At 49.0% G+C, this 19,367-nt stretch overlaps 1 protein-coding gene across 2 annotated transcripts in view; it reads right to left on the reverse strand.

Annotated features, from left to right (window-relative positions):
* The window catches only part of SCARA5 (scavenger receptor class A member 5), a 127,854-nt gene that overhangs the window by 60,978 nt on the left and 47,509 nt on the right, over window positions 1-19,367 (reverse strand). The window lies entirely within an intron of this gene.

Below are 19,367 nucleotides of genomic sequence, written 5' to 3' on the forward strand. Positions count from 1 at the left end.
CTAGTGACCCATACATTGCTTTATGTCTCAGCTGAGTGCCTTGAACATCCCTGGGTTTGGGGCAAGGTTCTGTGCTGCATGGGTGGGGAGTCAGCATTGCCAGAAAGCTGGGGGTGGGTGTGCTATGGGGCAGCAGATTATGGCTTGGTCTGGATTTAGTTTTCCTGCATTTAACCTTCCAGCTGCTGAAAATGTCCATTTCCCTTTCCTAAGCGGCGCTAAAAACTGCCCGGCTGGGCTTTTTATTTTTGGTCTGTAATTGTGGCACAGTCAGGTTTCCTGGCTGGCCAGGAATTGGGGACCGTGATTGAGTTCTTTGCTCTAATTAACACCAGCAGCCTGGCTTTGCCGGCTCCTGGAGTGGTTTGCAGTGCTTCCCGGGAGCTGTCAACCAGTCAAATGAGGAAGCAGAGATTAAAGGGCTGTCAAGGTTAACTAGACAACTCGGAATGTGAGGGTATAAATTAAACCCTTCCTGGGTTAGTACTTGGCTTTCCCCTAGAGGCCTCTCACACAGCTGCATCTGCTGCATTGTCTGTGGTAGAAGGATCTATAGGCAATGCCTTGGCCTTTTGCCACTGGAGACTCCAGTCAGGTCACTCACAGTTGCAACGTGTGCAGTCAGAGTGCAGAGGTGCCCTGACCACACCCGTATCCCCCTGGCCAGGTCCCCTACCTGGGAAAGCACCAGGAAGCTGTTTAGGCCAGATTGAGGCTGCTTGGCATTGCACCAAGCAGCCAGAATGCGGCCCGGAACCTGGCCCTTGCAGACTTGCCTGTGACTGCACCGTCTGCGTTGGACCCACAATACGTAATGACAAATGGCTTTAAAGCCAGCGTCTGGGCTGGTGGGATGCTACCAGCCTGTTAGGCCCAGCTGGAACCTAATCCCTGCCCACGGCAGCCCATTATTTCCAGGTGACCCTGCAGGAAATCGGAGACATCAGCCTGATTAATACAGTGAGAAGCCTGGCAAAGCCCGCAGGGAGGTGATGGCTCCCAGCTGCCATAGCTGGCAGGACCACTTTCCACCATTGTGCAGCTAGCCCTGGAGTCCTGGCCAAAAGTTCTAGCTAGGTGACTACCATATGCTGCTCTACATTGCCCCCTGCCTACAGATTCTTCCCCACTTCCTGTCCCAAGAGCTGCGCCAGTCGGGGGCACTGTGAACCCTTCAGAAAACAGGCTGTTTCCCTACCGGTGTGACTGGGGTACAAGCTGATTTTTAGGATCTACCCTAGACCACAAGCAGGTGTGTGACATCCAGAGAGGTCTGCAGTCAGTGCTGAATAACTTGGCCCCTTCCCCTGCCTGGAATCACCCCACCCCATGGATTTGCCCCTCAACCACTGCTGGATGGCAGTCCCTCTCTCAGCCTTGGTGGCAGTAGTGGGGGGGATGGCAGGGAGAGGCTGGCAATGAGCTCAAAGAGGAATCCAGCAGCGCCTCACCACCAGCTCAAAGGGAGAGTCAGGTGCCTTAGTTGCAATGGGTCTGGTTCTGTGCTGTGCCTCCTGGAGCCTGGGGGATGGGGCATATCCAAGGTGAGATGCTCCAGGGGTTCAAATGATCCTGAGTGTAAGTTAGAGCAGCCCAGGGCTGCTCTAACTTATAGCAGCAGCTTGTCCCAGTCTGCAGTGCAGCTAGGAATCCCCCTAGCACCATGGGCTAAGAGCTGCTCCACTCAGCAACCATCTTGGGATGACACAACAGCAACTGTATTGAACCCTCAAGCGTAGGGACAATACTACAGATGCTACTCTAACCTGCCAGTTGATGGCGCTCTCTAGGTGCGCTAGCGATATACAAACACTGAGATGCTTTTGCAGCTTTTTGCATGCAACTCATGTAACACTACACCCTGTTCCTTCCTGCCCCCTTTACTGGAGCAGGGCACTTGAGGGGGAGGGTGTCACAGCATCCCACGCTTGCTATACCTGCATCGGTGGAGTTGTGTCCAGCTAACCTCCGGGCAACACCAACCCCAGGACCAGCACCCGGCCACAATGGCAAGGAGACTCTAGAGCAGAGGAAAGCTTCTCTCTCCATGAGTGCCCAGCTCAGAGGGAGAGGAAAAGTACAGCCAGCAAAATCCAGCCATCGCTGAGACTCACCAAACCAATTCCTTGCCATCACATTGATGCCACCTTGGTCTCTCCTGTTCTCCGCCCGTGGCAGAGACTAAAATGCTTTGGTCTGCCTAAAGTTTTTGGGCTTAACACTGACTTATCTGGATAAAATGTAATGACCTGTGATATACATGTCAGGCAATATGGTCTGCTGGCCCCTTCCAGCCTGAAACTCTATGAAAACAAACTGAAGCAGCTGTTCTCTGTTATGTCTCCACAGTCAGATATCTCGGGCTCTTCCAGGGCTGGCATCAAGCACTGCTGCCCAGGAAAGATGGCAATCTGCTCTTTCCAACTGCATGAACCTGCAGGCTCCCAATGGACTAAACCCAACACTGGCCCTGCACTGACTCTTGCATGCCCAGGGGCCATATTTTGAGGGGGAAATCCCACAACTGGGAACAAAGGGAGTAAATATGACTGACAACTTTGCTTAAAAATAAATTGAAAATGTGTTAAATGGCTTGGGGTGGGAGGTTGGGATGTTAGAATGAGTCCCAGGGGAGATGGACTGGGGGGCAGAGTGCAGATGACACATTCTATGGGGTCAGGAAGGAATTTCCCCCCAGGTCAGATTGGCAGAGTACCTGGGGGAAAGTCGCCTTCCTCTGCAGCGTGGGGCACAGGTTGCTTGCTGGTTTGAACTAGTGTAAAGGGTGGATTCTCTGTAACTCAGCATCTTTAAATCAAGATTTGAGGACGTCAGTGACTCAGCCACAGGTTGTGAGTCTAGTACCGGAGTGGGTGGGTGAGGTTCTGCGGCCTGCAATGTGCAGGAGGTCAGGCTAGGTGATCCCGATAGTCCCTTCTGGTTCTGAAGTCTATGAGTCCATGAATACCGCCTGGGAACTGCAATTGACCACAGGCATGTGACTGCCACTTAGGCAATGTGCATATGCTAAGCAGGCACAAGTGCACGCACGCACACAGAGACATAGAGTTTGCCTGATCTTTAGAGGTGCTGAACACCCAGGACTCCAGTGCTCTCCCCTTCTGAAAATCAGGCCCCCAGGAGCTCTGTTTTCAAAATTCTGTTTGGAAGTAGCAGCTGAAACAGTTAAGATCAAAGATTCCCCAAGCCCGTGTTGAGAAGTGGACCCATTTAGAAAGGAAGGGGGACAACACCGTGCTCTGGATCCAGGCTCGGGATTTCATTCCTTTCCCTCAAGTTCTATTTATTGTGCAGCCTGAGGTGTGAGGGATCAAAGCCAAACCCAACCAAATCAAAAATCATCATCAGTTAAAATTGTATTAGGATTCACCTGGCCGAAAGCCACCGGATATGGGAATTGCCTAGCAACTTACCCTCTTGTTTATAAAGAGGAGGAGAAACAAAATGAGGACATTTGGTTCAAATTACAGAGTGGGGCCTGTATATACAGAGGAGAGACACACACACACACACACACACCAGATTTCCAGGTCTTCTGGCTTGGATCCACCCCCAGCAAACACACTGGGTGAAGTCCTGAAGTTCACACTTATTGCAAGGTTAGCAGGGGACTGATTTAATAGGATATTGCTTGAAGGGGAATGGGATGGCTGGATTTTAGACAACAGTCTGTGATGAAGGGGGGGAAAATGCCCATTGAAATTCTAGTTGCCAGCAAAAAAATCACTCCTCTGGCTAGTTCTTGGTGAGCTCTGTGATGGGAAGGTTGTTGCCATAACAGAAAGGAGACATGCGTCTTCCCAGGCAGCAGAGGGATGGAAAAAAGGCTTTTTAGATCATCATCCAGTCTTGTCTCTTCCTGCCATTGCAGCATGGTTCCCTATGGGATGCTTTCCAGTGTCTTGTCCAGTCTGTTCCGACATGTGCCAGGACATGGGACTTTTCCTAGGAGGCCATACTGTAAGCAGAGATCTTGCTGGGGTGAGTAACCTTGCATCTAGCTTCATTTGAGTGCCAGGTTAAACTGAAAGCAAGGGTGTGACAGGCTGCGTCCTGGAGTCCCAGATGGTGTTTTCAGGCTAATTGAGATAAGTTGGAAGACCCTGCACTGATAAGCTTGAAATGTAGATGAGGTGAGGACCTCAGTGATTGGGTCTTAGATGATCTGCAAAGTAACAGGTCCTTATGTGCTCTGTATGATCCCCAAAACAATTAGATTCAAGAAGTAGATGTTAGTAGTGAGGAAAAATGTGTATAAACCTAATATCCTTCTTTGACAGGCTAACAAGCATTGTGGATGGGGGGGAGGAGGAAGCAGTAGATTGGTATATCTTGACTTTAGTAAGGCTTTTGATACTGTCTCATGTGACCGTCTCATAAGTAAACTAGGGAAATACAACCTAGATGAACCTACTATAAGGTGGGTGCACAACTGGTTGGAAAACTTCTCAGAGAGTGGTTACCAATGGTTCAGTCAGGCTAGAAAAGCATATCAAGTGGAGTCCCACAGGGATCTGTCCTGGGTCTGGGTCTATTCAGTATCTTCATAAATGATTTGGATAATGGTATAGAGAGTACACTTATAAAATTTGCAGATGATACCAAACTGGGGGGGGGGGGTTGCAAGTGCTTTGGAGGATAGGATTAAAATTCAAAAGGATCTTGACACACTGGAGAATTGGTCTGAAATTAATGGGATGAAATTCAATAAGGACAAATGCAAAGTACTCCACTTAGGAAGGAACAATCAGTTGCACATATACACAATGGGAAATGACTGCCTAGGAAGGAATACTGCGGAAAGGGATCTGGGGGTCATAGTGGATCACAAGCTAAATATGAGTCAGCAGTGTAACACTGTTGCAAAAAAGCAGACATCCTTCTGGGATGTATTAGCAGAAGTGTTGTAAGCAAAACTTGAGAAGTAATTCTTCCGCTCTACTCCATGCTGATTAGGTCTCAGTTGGAGTATTGTGTCCAGTTCTGGGCACTGCACTTTGGGAAAGATGTGGACAAATTGGAGAGAGTCCAGAGAAGAGCAACAAAAATGATTAAAGGTCCAGAAAACATGACCTATGAGGGAAGATTATAAAAAGTTTGGAGAAGACTGAGGGAGACATGATAATCATTTTAAAGTACATAAAAGGTTATTATAAGGAGTTGGGTAATAAATTGTTCTGCTTATCCACTGAGGACAGGTCAAGACAGGAAATAATGGGCTTATATTGCAGCAGGAGAGATTTAGGCTGGACGTTAGGAAAAATTTCCTGTCAGGGTAGTTAAGTACTGGAACAAATTACCTAGGGAGGTTGTGGAATTTCTGTCAAGGGAGAATTTTAAGAGCAGGTTAGACAAACACCTGTCACAGCTGGTTTAGATAACATTTAGTCCTGTCATGAGTGCAGGGGACTGGACTAGATGACCTATCAAGGTTCCTTCTACTCCTATGTGTTTATGATTCTATAAGCTGTGTACGGTGTGACATGATCTGGAATTGTGGGTATCACCCTGTATCTAAAACCTTGCCCCTGGGCCTGGCATAGAGCTGCTACGCACCTCAGAGCAAAACCTGAGTGACGAGGCAGAGTTGACCTGAGTTTCTGGATCCCAGAGAACTGGAGGAAGTTTGCTCCCAGAACTTGGTGAGATAGTCTGGATAAGCTGAATGGAAAAGGGCTTGGAGAGAATCCCAACATATACCACCCCTCTAATTATCTCCCCGGCAGAGACCTGTGCTCCCAGGGCTCTGAGTTCTAATCTCGCTGGTTCTATGAAGGCCCAACTGTCTCCTGAGATCAGCTGCATTATTATTACGTTGATTTCCGTAGCACCCAGGGCTGCACACAAACACGCAGAGTAATATGCTTACCACCTAAATAGGATAGATAAAGGAAGCATTCTCTCCCCCATTTTACTGGTGAGGAACAATTAAAAATCCAGGGATGAAGCAAAGCCAGGGATGGTGGGGTTGGGTGTTTGAGACATGAAAGAGCATAATTTGCTCATTAAAAATGAGTCTCTTTCTGTCCTTCTGTCTGTCTCGCTGTCTCAATCCCCAAATGGCCAGCATCCCTCTCATAGACATTTAGATGATTTCCCAGGGAAAGAAAGGTTTCAGAGTAGCAGCTGTGTTAGTCTGTATTCGCAAAAAGAAAAGGAGGACTTGTGGCACCTTAGAGAGACTAACAAATTTATTAGAGCATAAGCTTTTGTGAGCTACAGCTCACTTCATCGGATGCATCCGATGAAGTGAGCTGTAGCTCACAAAAGCTTATGCTCTAATAAATTTGTTAGTCTCTAAGGTGCCACAAGTCCTCCTTTTCTTTTCAGGGAAAGAAAGAAATTTTAAATTGCACGGAATGCATCAGAACTGCAATGAGTTAGCTAGTGGACCACTGCCCTCTCTTGGGTGGCCTCAGAACTGTCCCCCTGTGTGTCACAGGTACAATATCTCGGTCAGTGCATGAAGATTCTCCTTTAGAGGGCTGTGCTTAGAAGAACCGCGGTTCGAAACCCACTGTTGCCATGAAATCACAGGTGGCCATGGATTTGTTACAACATGCATCAGTGAGTTAAGAGGGAAAACCACCATATTGGAACATTGTAGGGGAAAGGATACAAACTTTAAACCCAGGACCAGTGCTTCTGAACCTATTTACTACTGTGGGGCACATATGCAGCTCTCTACCTGTGATGTGGGCCACATCCACGCAATATATATACTGCCTGAATGGCCCTGAGGATGTCACATGGGCTGCAGCTGTGTGCTGATTGGGCCACAAGCAGCTCACAGTCTGAGAACCACTGCCCCAAACACTACAACGTATGTACTTGCTGTGCAATGCTGGATTGTGCTTTTGCAGATTCACAGCAGCCAGCTGCAGCCTTCCCAAGGCCTGTATCAGTGCCACACGTTCCTTCAGAATGCTGTGGAGTTTCTAACGCATCCATCCATCACAATGAATAATGTGATCTCACCCCACCCCAGAACTCGCCTGAGACCAACAGGCTGAAACAAATGGGGAGATACCAGGCCAGGCCATTGCGATACTAGGACCAGCCAAAAAACATTGGGAAACTTTCAAGAAATGAAAGCCTCATTTTTTTTTTCTTAAACAACAACTCTCATATCTCCAAAACGCCTTGTCCCATTTGCCTCAAACTTTCCACAAAATATGTACCCTGGCGTAGGATCATTCATGAGAAATTACAGATGGGTTGATTTAGTTTTGGCTAAATAAGAGGGATGGGGGTGGAAGTTGGTCAGGACTGGGTTTCTGCTGGAAAGCTAGGTAACCCACTGGCAAAGTGTGTGTCATGTGTCCCTCTAGTGGCTGATCTATTACAGGATAATAGCCTTCTACCATTAGCTAATAGGGTAATTCCTTTAGCTCAAGGATGGAGATCCTGGCTTCAGACCTTGAAGAGGGACATCATACTGGCTTTTATCTTTACCATACAGAGGCTAGTGTCTCTCTAGAATAAAAGCCGCAACTGCAGTTCCACATGCTGGGATAAAACTACAGACGCTACTAATCCTCACGCTTCAGGGCATGAGGTGATCAGCAATGGGGTCAGGAAGGAATTCCTCCCATGAGACACTATTACACAAGTCGGTAAGCTACAGGGATTCCTCAGAAACACTCCACATTGGCCCTGGTGGCAAAACCAGGCTCAATGGACCACTTTCAGATATGCTTCCCATAGCAAGACAGCTGCCCACTCTGTTAACAGCCAGGTCCTTCCAACCCAGCATCCCATTGCTCCCAGCCTGTTGCGAGAGCTATTAATTACCAAGCCCCAGAATCCAGCGGGTAGCGAGCACGAATCAGGCTCCTAACACTTTGCACGATTATGGTACTATCGAGCCAAAGCCCCTTGTTCATTTGGGGCATGATCCTTCCGAAATCCAAAGGGGGCTTTGTCAGGTAGGTCAGCAGCAGTGAGATCAGGTCGTTCACCTCAGGTCATTAGCCCTTGTGATGTATGTACATCCCTGTTTCCCAATCTTTTTTTCTGGCAGCAATGGCCAAGTGACATATAAAGGGAAGTGCAGGGATCTTTAAATACATGTGAGCCCCAGCTACAGCTGCTCTGCAAAGCAGCTGGCCATCCAGGGGATGTTTCTGGGGACATGTGGCCTGGCAGGAGTGCCCCAGGCTCCAGCAGTCCCCACCTATGAGACTGTGGGTGGCTGGGTGAAACGTAGAGCAGCCCTGGTGCTGCTCTAAGTTGTGCCAGGAACTGGACTGATCTCCAGCCAGCATTAGGATGGGGAGTGAGTAGAGGTGCGTTACAGCCTCTTTTGCCTTTCCCCTCCAATCCTGTAATAAGGGCCTGATCCAAAGCACATGCATCAGGGCTTGAGATGCTCACTATCAGAGATCGGGATGAGACCTACACAAAGGGCAGATTATCCCACGTCTGCTACAGTGGGGTTCTTACTCCTCTGAAGCAGCTGGCAGTGCCCACTATTGGAGACAGGACCCTGGGGTAGGTGAACCTTGGGTCTGATCCAGTCTGGCTGTGCCTACTGAAATGATTCACAGTGGAAAGATTCACAGTGGCTTTGGATCAGGACCTAGGTGCAGTTCTGCGGGACCAGAGGACCTATTGTATTCAACCTGCCAGTGTCCCTTTAACAGGCAGGTGGGGCTGACCAAATACATTTACACTTTAGCGTGCGGAGGGAAGATTTCTGAGGGTGCTGGGGATCTACTGCAGAGAAAGAATAAGCTCTTCTGAGCTGTGATGGTGAATCCCCCACCGCAAACAAAAATAAAGAGCAAGCAATGTTCGCAGCGGAGCAGAGAGCTCCTGGGAAGAAGGTTTCCAGCGTGAAGACTGAATTATCTGGCATGACAGAGGAGGTGAACAGGAGTGAGAAATAGCATCAGATCCACAGTCACAAGCAGGTGGCTTTGAGAAAAAACAAGATACGTCAGGCGACCAGACTCTCCCAGATCACCTGAGCTAGCCAGGAAGATGGAGCTCTCCAAAGCCATGCCGAGGCATATCTGGCAAGGAACCCCAATGGCCAAACCCTCCGATCAATCGCAAAGAGGATGTGAGGCTCCTGAACTAATTTGGGGGCTAAGCAGTTTTGGGTGTGTTTGGTACTTGGATGAGAGACTGCCAAAGGAATCCTAGGAAGTGGCATTGGTGACGCAGTAGCAAGCTTGTTTCCTTGGCAATAAGTGATGCAGCAGGCAGAGTTGTAGGAAAGAGATCTTTGCTGTGCATGGCCAGAGGCCAGCGTCGCATGCTGAGACGTGTTCATCTGGTGGCCTGGCCACCACCTCACATTCCGGAGCATTAGGACGTGATCGTTCCGCTCTATTCGGCATTGGTGAGGCCTCATCTGGAGTACTGTGTCCAGTTTTGGGCCCCACACTACAAGAAGGATGTGGAAAAATTGGAAAGCATCCAGCAGAGGGCAACAAAAATGATCAGGGGGCTGGAAAACATGACTTATGAGGAGAGGCTGAGGGAACTGGGATTGTTTAGTTTGGGGAAGAGAAGAATGAGGTGGGATTTGATAGCTGCTTTCAACTACCTGAAAGGGGGTTCCAAAGAGGATGGATCTAGACTGTTCTCAGTGGTAGCAGATGACAGAACAAGGAGCAATGGTCTCAAGTTGTAGTGGGGGAGGTTTAGGTTGGATAGTAGGAAAAACTTTTTCACTAGGAGGGTGGTGAAGCACTGGAATGCATTACCTAGGGAGGTGGTGGAATCTCCTTCTTTTGAGATTTTTAAGGCCTGGCTTGACAAAGCCCTGGCTGGGATGATTTAGTTGGTGTTGGTCCTACTTTGACCAGGGGGTTGGACTAGGTGACCTCCTGAGGTCCCTTCCAACCCTGGTATTCTAGGATTATATGATCACACCAAACTAAGAGCCTCCTGGAATCTGACCATCCTTCTCCAGTCCCACCCATCACATGACAGCGTTAGGGGGGTGCGATGTGGCTGGACGGGTCATTTGTTAAGTAGGGTGAAATGCCACATTGCTAATTACATTCTTTTCCCCCTACATTCCATTGCAATCTTACTGCTCACTCTACCCTAAGCCACTCTGGGGTCTTGCTGGTTCAGCAAGTCTGGTCTGTTCCCCCCCACAGTTGGAAGATGCTATAGAAATATAAGATGTTGCCTGCATCTTAACATGCCACCCTGCTAGTCCAGTGCTAGCTCTCTGGTATTGCCCTGGTGCTGAAAACCCTCATCTCTCCTGGGAGTCAATGGGTTGAGTGCAGGACTGGGTGGTCAGAGGGTGCATTCAGGGCCACAAAACTTCTTGCCAGCTGAGTCAGGATTTGAACCCGGGTCTCTCAGTGTGGAGGGGGACAGAGACTTTACATCACCTCAAAACATATGGGGGGGTTTACAGGCAGGGATAGAGAGTGAAACAAGCCCAGATGGAAGGAATAGACCCTGCTTAGATGGGCAGCTGGAGCTAGGTTAACGTTGCCTGGGCACTGTGGGCCAAGCAAACATTTTGCCCCCCCCCCCCAATACCATCACAGGGCTGCAGTCAACTGGAAACTAGTTCTTGGAGCCCCAAATAGCCACTTGCCTGTTTTTGCTGTCACCCTTCTGTCCTTCTCCACCTCTCTGTCCATGCTACCCAGGGAAGGAAGGAAAACACTTTGTTTGAGCAGCATGACCAGAACAGCTCCACCCTTCAGGGCCTGCTCGCAGCTCTGGGTGGCTGGTTCTTATGTAGCACGTGCCTTATTGACCCTGCTGCTCTCGCCCTCTGAGGCTGGGGGAATTACAGCAGAAAACGTCACAGCGCTAGCGAGGCTAGAACTCAGAGCCTTCCAGCCCCAAAAGGCCAAGCCCCTGCCACGCAAGCTGAAGGAGAAGCACTATTAACCTCCCAAGGCCTAGGACATGCAGTTGGGCAGCTCTGATTCCATCCCACACGAGGTAGCGGTCACCCACCCAGATTATTACCACACTTTTCATTAAAAAGAAGTGAGCTGTAGCTCATGAAAACTTATGCTCAAATAAATTTGTTAGTCTCTAAGGTGCCACAAGTTCTCCTTTTCTTTTTGTGAATACAGACTAACACAGCTGCTACTCTGATACCTGTAATCAGTTTCTTAATGTATTAGGCTTAGACTTGCGTGGTTTTGCTTTATTTTACTTGGTGACTTACTTTGTTCTGTCTGTTATTACTTGAAACCTTAAATCCTACTTTTTATGCTTAATAAAATCACTTTTGTTTGTTAGTAAACCCAGAGTATGTGATTAATACCTGGGGGAGCAAACAGCTGTACATATCTCTCTATCAGTGTTATAGAGGGTGGACAATTTATGAGTTTACCCCATATAAGCTTTATACAGAGTAAAATGGATTCATTTGGGGTTTGGATCCCATGGGGAGCTGGGTGTCTGGGTGCTGGAGATAGGTGACCTGCTGAGCAGTTTTCACCTAAAGCCCGCAGCTTTGGGGGTGTGGTCTAGGCCCTGGGTCTGTGCTGCAGCCGGTTAGTGTGTCTGGCTCAACAAGGCAGGGTTCTGGAGTCCCAAGCTGGCAGGGAAAATGGGCTCAGAGGTAATTTCAGCACATCAGGTGACAGTCCCAAGGGGGTCTGTGTGACTGAACCCATCACAGCCTCTCAGCCAGGACTCAAGTGGACAGGAGAAAGCACTGAAAATGCCATAGCATGGGGAGCCACGCCTGGGGAGATGGGAGCTGCAGAAATGTAGCAGGGCACAAGGCAGAACCAGAGAGATCCTCTAGTGTCTTATGGGCAGGAATGAGCCAAGGAGACAGTAGGGGGATAGGGGAGCAAGGGCACCCCAGCAAAGCTCTTGGAATGCTACAAGGCAGGCCTGAGCTGGGAGCACAGCACAGTGGGGAGGTGGAGGGGGGGCTCCACTACAGGGCAGGGCTGAGCTGCAGGATTGGATGGGAGCCTGTACATTTCTTTTTCTTGCGTAAGTTACAGACCATGGGGTGCTCGAGAGCGGACGGCGGCATGACTAACCCGGAATACACATGCAGAGCCCAGAGACCAGGGCCAGGGAGCCAAGGCAACTGCACCCTACTGGGGCTGGCAGAGCACAGCAGGAGCTGCCATTCCTGGAACGGATCTGGGAGGCGGCCAAGTTTTACCCTTGTTGTTGTGTTCAGGACATTTTGGGTGAGGTAATATCTCCGATTGGACCAACGTCTACTGGGGAGAGACATGAGCTTTCCAGCTTACAGTGTCGGGCCAGTGAAAGTTATTACCTCACCCACCTTGTCTTGCGAATATCCTGGGACTTGACTGAGCTACAACAACACAGCATGGGAGAGGTTGTTCTATTAGCTTGTTTTCCTCCCCTCGGATCGCAGTCGAGTCCTTTCCCCTTGGCCACGGGCCTGGCTGGGATGCTGTACTCAGCAGCCAGGTATGTTAAAGGCAGCGCTTTGAGGAGACAGAGGGTTCAGAGTCTTTAGGACCAGCAGCTGGTGTTTGCTGGGTGCACTAGGCCCAGAACCCGTTAGTCTTTGTAAGGACCCGCTGTTCTCCTGTCTTCTTCCCCACACTCTCCCCTGAGAGGCAGGGGAGCAGCATTTGTATGCGGGGTTGGTGTAGCCGTGTTGGTCCAGACCTGTCCCTCTCACCAGCAGAAGTTGGTCCAATAAGAGATATTCCCTCCCCCACCTTGTCTCTCAATTATCCTCTTTTGACAGATGGGGAAACTGAGGGGAGATGACTTGCCCAGTGAGTTCAGGACAGAGTCTGCAATAGAATCATAGAATATCAGGGTTGGAAGGGACCTCAGGAGGTCATCTAGTCCAACCCCCTGCTCAAAGCCGGCACAATCCCCAATTTTTTTTGCCCCAGATCCCTAAATGGCCCCCTCAAGGATTGAACTCACAACCCTGGGTTCAGCAGGCCAATGTTCAAACCACTGAACCCAGGAGTCCTAGAGCAGGGTCTACACTGCAATTAAAACCCCGCCGCTGGCCTGTGCCAGCTGACATGGGCTCACAGGGCTCAGGCGAAAGGAGTTGTTTAACTGCAGTGTAGATATTCAGACTCAGGCTGGAGCGCAGGCTCTAGGACCTTGCATGGTGGGAGGGTCCCAGAGCTCAGGCTGCAGCCGGAGCTGGGCAGTCTACACTGTGGTTAACCAGCCCCACACCCAGAAGCCCGAATCAGTTGGCGTGGGCCAGCCGAGGGGTTTTAAGTGCAGTGTCGTGACCAGCCTCCTTTCCTAGCCCTTTCTAAGCACACAGTGAAGAAGCAATTTTTTCAGGCAGGTGTATTTCGGAAAGGAAATGGTAGCACAGCCCAGAAACAGGGCTTGATCCCTTAGAGCCTGATCCAACTCCCCATGAAGCCGATGGAAAGAATCCCACTTGCGTCAATGGACTTTGGATCAGGCCTCTGCAGCTCTAGACGACACCTGCTGCATATTCTTAGGGCCGGGCCAAACCTCAGCAGATGGATCCAAGGCCAGAGCTGCTGGGAAGAGGCAAGTTACCAAACTCCCCCGAAAGCTGAGGGCGTTCGCATCCAGCGGTTCTGATCAGAGTGAGGACATTGTAACCCAGTGGGGCAGAGGTGACAGACACTTGCTGTGAATGGGTGAGGTTTGGGGCTGGGGGTGGGCATGGAGGAGCCTGGGGCACAAAGTGAGCTCGGGGAACGCCTGGGACCCTGGCAGAGGCACAAGCAGTGGGTGGAGCAGATGCCTTGGCTCAGAGAGGCATGGCAAGCTGAGGAAGTAGCAGGGTCCGAGCGCTGGCAGCAGCATGAGGTATGGCTACACTGCAGCTGGGTGGAGCTCCCGGAGACCAAGCCCACCCAACCCCCTGGGTCCAAGCTCCGGTGGCCAGCCCGAACCGCCAACACTGTCCATTCTGCTACCGTTAGCGTGCTAGCTATCTGGACCGGGACGCTTGCTTCCAGCTGCAGTGTAGCCATAACCCATGGTGTCCCCGCTCCCCACCCTGGCAGCTAGAACAGCTGCCCTCCCACCCACCTGGCACCTGGCCTCCCACCTCCGCTGCTGGCAGCATCTCCTGCCATGGAGAGAAACGGCCCTCCTCCCCCAAATAACACATTTCCACCAGGCTACCTCTTCCGCGCCCAGCCTGGCTCCAGGGGCCTCCTCTCCTCAGCGCTGAGGGGGCTGGCCCAGAGGAGGCCTGGGGCCCAGGCTGCCCCTGGCTACAGAGAAAGTATTGCAGTGGTAGAACCATCAATCGCCTTATCTCCACTATTTCCCCCGTCACTCCCCCAGTTCCGCCACCTCTATGTTCAGGGTGGATTTCGGTGCACCCTGGATGTTGACCCATTCACCCAGAGAGATCCACTCCCCTTTCGACCCATGTAAATAGCCCCCAGTCCCTTTCATCCCAGTACGCTCCAGTCTCTGGAACACGAGAGCACATCAGTCCTGGGCAAAGGTTTGTTTTCAACAACACTGAGCCCAGACTGTTGCTTGAGCCTTGCATTCAAACAGTGTTTGTTCGCTGCACTCCTCCCAGCTTCCTCCGAGCTCTCTGAAACCTCTGAGACTCGGAAACTAACCATTGGCCTGCATATCTGTGCTAAAACACCTTCTCTCTCTCATGTTTTCCCCCAGAAAACATGAAGAAAACACATGAGATCATTGGGATTTATATAGACAGGTTTGGCAGCTTCTTCCTATGTACTTGGCCTGTGGGATAGAAAGTCAACCTAGGGCTCTCCTTCCAAGAAAAGGATATGTGTTGCCTGGTTAAGCATGAGAGGAGTGTGGCCTAGTGTTCTAAACAGAGGAGTGGGAGCCCTCTGGCTGGAGCAAGTCACTTAATCGTCCAGTGACTCAGTTTCCCCACCTGTAAAATGGGAATTGTAACATTTTCCTCCCTTACTGGGGTGCTGGGTGGATGTATAAAAGCTCAGGCTAGTACATTAGGGATTATTATTTAGGGTCTAATCCTGAACATAAGAATGGTCATACTGGATCAGACCATACTGGATCAGACCAACAGTCCATCTAGCCCAGCGTGCCTTTTTCCAACAGTGATCCATCCCCTGTTGTCCAGTCCCAGCTTCTGGCAGTCAGAGGTTTAGAGACACCCAGATCATGCAGTTGTGTCCCTAACCATCATGGCTAATAGCCATTGATGGACCTGTCCTCCATTAATTTATTTAATTCAATTCTTTTTTTAACCCAATTATACTTTTGGCCTTCACAACATCCTCCAGCAATGAGTTCAATAGGTTGACTGTGCGTTGTGTGAAGAAATACTTCCTTCCACTTGTTTTAAACCTGCTGCCTATTCATTTCATTGAGCGAGCCCTAGTTCTTGTGTGATGTGAAGGGATAAATGTCACTTCCTTATTCACTTTCTCTGCACCAGTCCTGATTTTATAGATCTCTATCATATCCCACCTTAGTCGTCTCTTTTCCAACTGAAAAGTTCCAGTCTTTTTAATCTCACTCAGGCAAAACTCCTGCTGAGTTACTGTATACATAGTCTAGCTACCCATTATGACAATAACAGTTCCTTGTGCTGTGGTCCTGCTTTGATCCTAATTCCAGCCCCTCCCCCTCATCTCCTGTACCCTGAGAACCAGCCGTGCGAGCAGCTCTCATATTAAACCAGTTAAAAACAGGTATTAGTAATAAATGAAGGTGTTAAGTTGCGTATTTCTTCGGCACAACACAGGGAAAGATTCTCTCCAAGTGTGCTAAACTGCAACCTGCCTCATCTACCCCCACACAGACACACACCCGTGTGCACACTCATTCACAGTTTTTCACACTCACACCTGTTTGCACACAGAGACACACACCTGTGTTCACATGTATTCACACAGTAGGTGCATGTTTACATTCACGCACACTCCTATGTATACACACACACGTGTACATACACATTTGCATGTTCAAACACCCTTCTAAGCACATGCTCATTCACGCATACACATTTTTACTTTATGTATACACACTCACATGTACACACACTATTCTATTCCCTATAGATTTTATCATTCATCACTGTAGTATAAGCACTTTCCAGTAGTGCAATAAGCAAGTGTTTTTGTCAAAGCAGGGGTGTAGCAGACCACAGACTCACCAACACGGCGCCTCCTGTTGGTCGTCTGGGAATTAGCTCTTTTCCAGCTCTGGAGCACCCTCTGCTGGCCGGTTACTCACCTGCCACAGGCCCCATGTCCCTCCCAGACCCCGGTGCCCCTTACCTTGGGGTTCTGCCCCAGCAGTACCCCCACATGCTGGGTCTCCCCTCCCAAGGGAGCCCCCAACCCTCTAAGCCCACCTTGTCTCCGTGGCTACTGCCGTCATCTAGCCCCCACTCACTGGGGCAGACTGCAGTCTGTAATGGCCACTCATCACTGGCAAGGGGGTAGGATCTGCTGCCTTCGCCTATCCCCAAACTGCCCCTCTGCAGCCCCAGTACCTTTCATAGGCCTTCACCAAGGCCTGTAGCCTGGGGATTTACCAGGCTGGAGCTCCCCAGCTCCCTTTACCCTTCCGCAGCACTGCTCTGCTCTGCTCTGCTTCAGGTACCTTGCTCCCAGGCAGCTAGCCCTTCCCACTCAGGACTAGAGTGAGACTCCTCCACTTTCTGGCCCCCCAGCCCTCTTATCAGGGCCAGCTGAGCCCTGATTGAGCTGGCCACACTTGTGGTCAGCTACTCCCTCAGCTGCTCTCACTCCTTTTATCCCAGCCACAGCTCTCTCCAGGGCTGCTTTTTAACCCCTGCATAGTGACAGGTTTCAGAGTAGCAGCCGTGTTAGTCTGTATCCGCAAAAAGAACAGGAATCTTTGTAGCACCTTAGAGACTAACACATTTATTTGAGCATAAGCTTTTGTGGGCTACAGCCCACTTCATCAGATGCATAGAATGGAACATATAGTAAGAAGATATATATACATACCGAGAACATGAAACGGTGGCAGTTGCCATACCAACTCTAAGAGGCTAATTAATTAAGATGAGCTATTATCAGCAGGAGAAAAAAAACTTTTGCAATGATAATCAAGATGGCCCATTTCAGACAGTTGACAAGAGGTGTGAGGATACTTAACATGGAGAAATAGATTCAATTTGTGTAATGACCCAGCCACTCCCAGTCTCTATTCAAGCCCAAATTAATGGTATCTAGTTTTCAAATTAATTCCCGTTCAGCAGTTTCTCATTGGAGTCTGTTTTTGAAGATTTTCTGTTGCAAAATTGCCACCTTTAAGTCTGTTACTGAGTGACCAGAGAGATTGAAGTGTTCTCCTACTGGTTTCTGAATGTTATGATTCCTGATGTCAGATTTGTGTCCATTTATTCTTTTGCATAGAGACTGTCCGGTTTGTCCAGCAACATTGGTAGATGCGCAGATGAACGAGCTTCTGATAGTGTGGCTGATGTGATTAGGCCCTATGATGGTGTCCCCTGAATAGATATGTGGACAGAGTTGGCAACGGGCTTTGTTGCAAGGATAGGTTCTTGGGTTAGTGGTTCTGTTGTGTGGTTGCTGGTGAGTATTTGCTTCAGGTTGTGGGGCTATCTGTAAGCGAGGACTGGTCTGTCTCCCAAGATCTGTGAAAGTGAGGGATCATCTTTCAGGATAGGTTGTAGATCCTTGATGATGCATTGGAGAGGTTTTAGTTGGGGGCTGAAGGTGACGGCTAGTGGCGTTCTGTTATTTTCTTTGTTGGCCTGTCCTGTAGTAGGTGACTTCTGGGTACTCTTCTGGCTCTGTCAATCTGTTTTTTCACTTCAGCAGGTGAGTATTGTAGTTGTAAGAATGCTTGATTGAGATCTTGTGGGTGTTTGTCTCTGAGGGATTGGAGCAAATGTGGTTGTATCTTAGAGCTTGGCTGTAGACAACGGATCGCGTGATGTGTCCTAGATGGAAACTGGAGTCATGTAGCTAAATATAACGGTCAGTAGGTTTCCGGTATAGGGTGGTGTTTATGTGATCATTGCTTATTAGCACAGTAGTAACAGAAAGCCACTAGCCGTCACCTTCTCCAATTTGTCCACATCTTTCCTGAAATGTGGCTCCCAGAACTGGGCACAATACTCCAGTTGAGGCCTAATCAGTGTGGAGTAGAGCGGAAGAATTACTTCTCATGTCTTACTTACAACACTCTTGCTAATACATCCCAGAAGGATGTTTGCTTTTTTTGCAACAGCGTTACACTGTTGACTCATATTTAGCTTGTGATCCACTATGACCCCCAGACCCTTTTCTGCAGTACTCCTTCCTAGGCAGTCATTTCCCATTGTGTATGTGTACAGATGATTGTTCCTTCCTAGGTGTGGTACTTTGCATTTGTCCTTATTGAATTTCATCCTATTTACTTCAGACCATTTCTCCAGTTTGTCCAGATCATTTTGAATTCTGATCCTGTCCTCCAGAGCGCTTGCAACCCTTCCCAGCTTGGTATCATTGAGCGGTATTTTTGAACCGCAAACTTTATAAATGTTCTCTCTATGCATTGTCCAAATCACTGATGAAGATATTATCACATTGTTTCCTTGTACTCCCCCACCTGTCCGTTTGTATCTATCCGTTGACTCCTATAGCTCTCTGGGGCATTTCACTCTCTATTTGTACAGTGCCTAACACAATGGTGTCCTGATCCATGACTCGGGTGCCTAAGCAGTACAATAACACAGATAAATAATAATAATAATGGGATGAACTTACACCAATATAAGGCACCTTTGTACCAGTTTAATCGAAACAGCACTAGGGGTTATACTTGTATAACTAGTTTGGAAAAGCTGATTGACAGGTTTCCAGTGGAACGTTTTTCTGTCGGAAAATGCCGTGTCATCAGCATGGAAATATTTCGTGGGAACAGTTTGATGAAATGTCATTAAAGCAAAGAATGGAAACCAAGCGTTTCGACAACGGCAACACATCCGTTTCCACGCTGTCAGGAGGAAACATTTCAATTCTCATTTTCAAAATTTGAATCTTTAAAAAGTGGTAATCTGTTTTTAAAGTCAAAATGGAAATGAAACAAGATTTGTCTGACAATTTGTCTGACAGAGCCAGAAGAGTACCCAGAAGTCACCTACTACAGGACAGGCCCAACAAAGAAAACAACAGAACGCCACTAGCCATCACCTTCAGCCCCCAACTAAAACCCCTCCAACGCATCATCAAGGATCTACAACCTATCCTGAAGGACGAGCCATCGCTCTCTCAGATCTTGGGAGACAGACCAGTCCTTGCTTACAGACAGCCCCCCAATCTGAAGCAAATACTCACCAGCAACCACACACCACACAACAGAACCACTAACCCAGGAACCTATCCTTGCAACAAAGCCCGTTGCCAACTCTGTCCACATATCTATTCAGGGGATACCATCATAGG

This window comes from Dermochelys coriacea, chromosome 3, assembly GCF_009764565.3.
Source record: "Dermochelys coriacea isolate rDerCor1 chromosome 3, rDerCor1.pri.v4, whole genome shotgun sequence".
Classification (NCBI taxonomy): Eukaryota; Metazoa; Chordata; order Testudines; family Dermochelyidae; genus Dermochelys; species Dermochelys coriacea.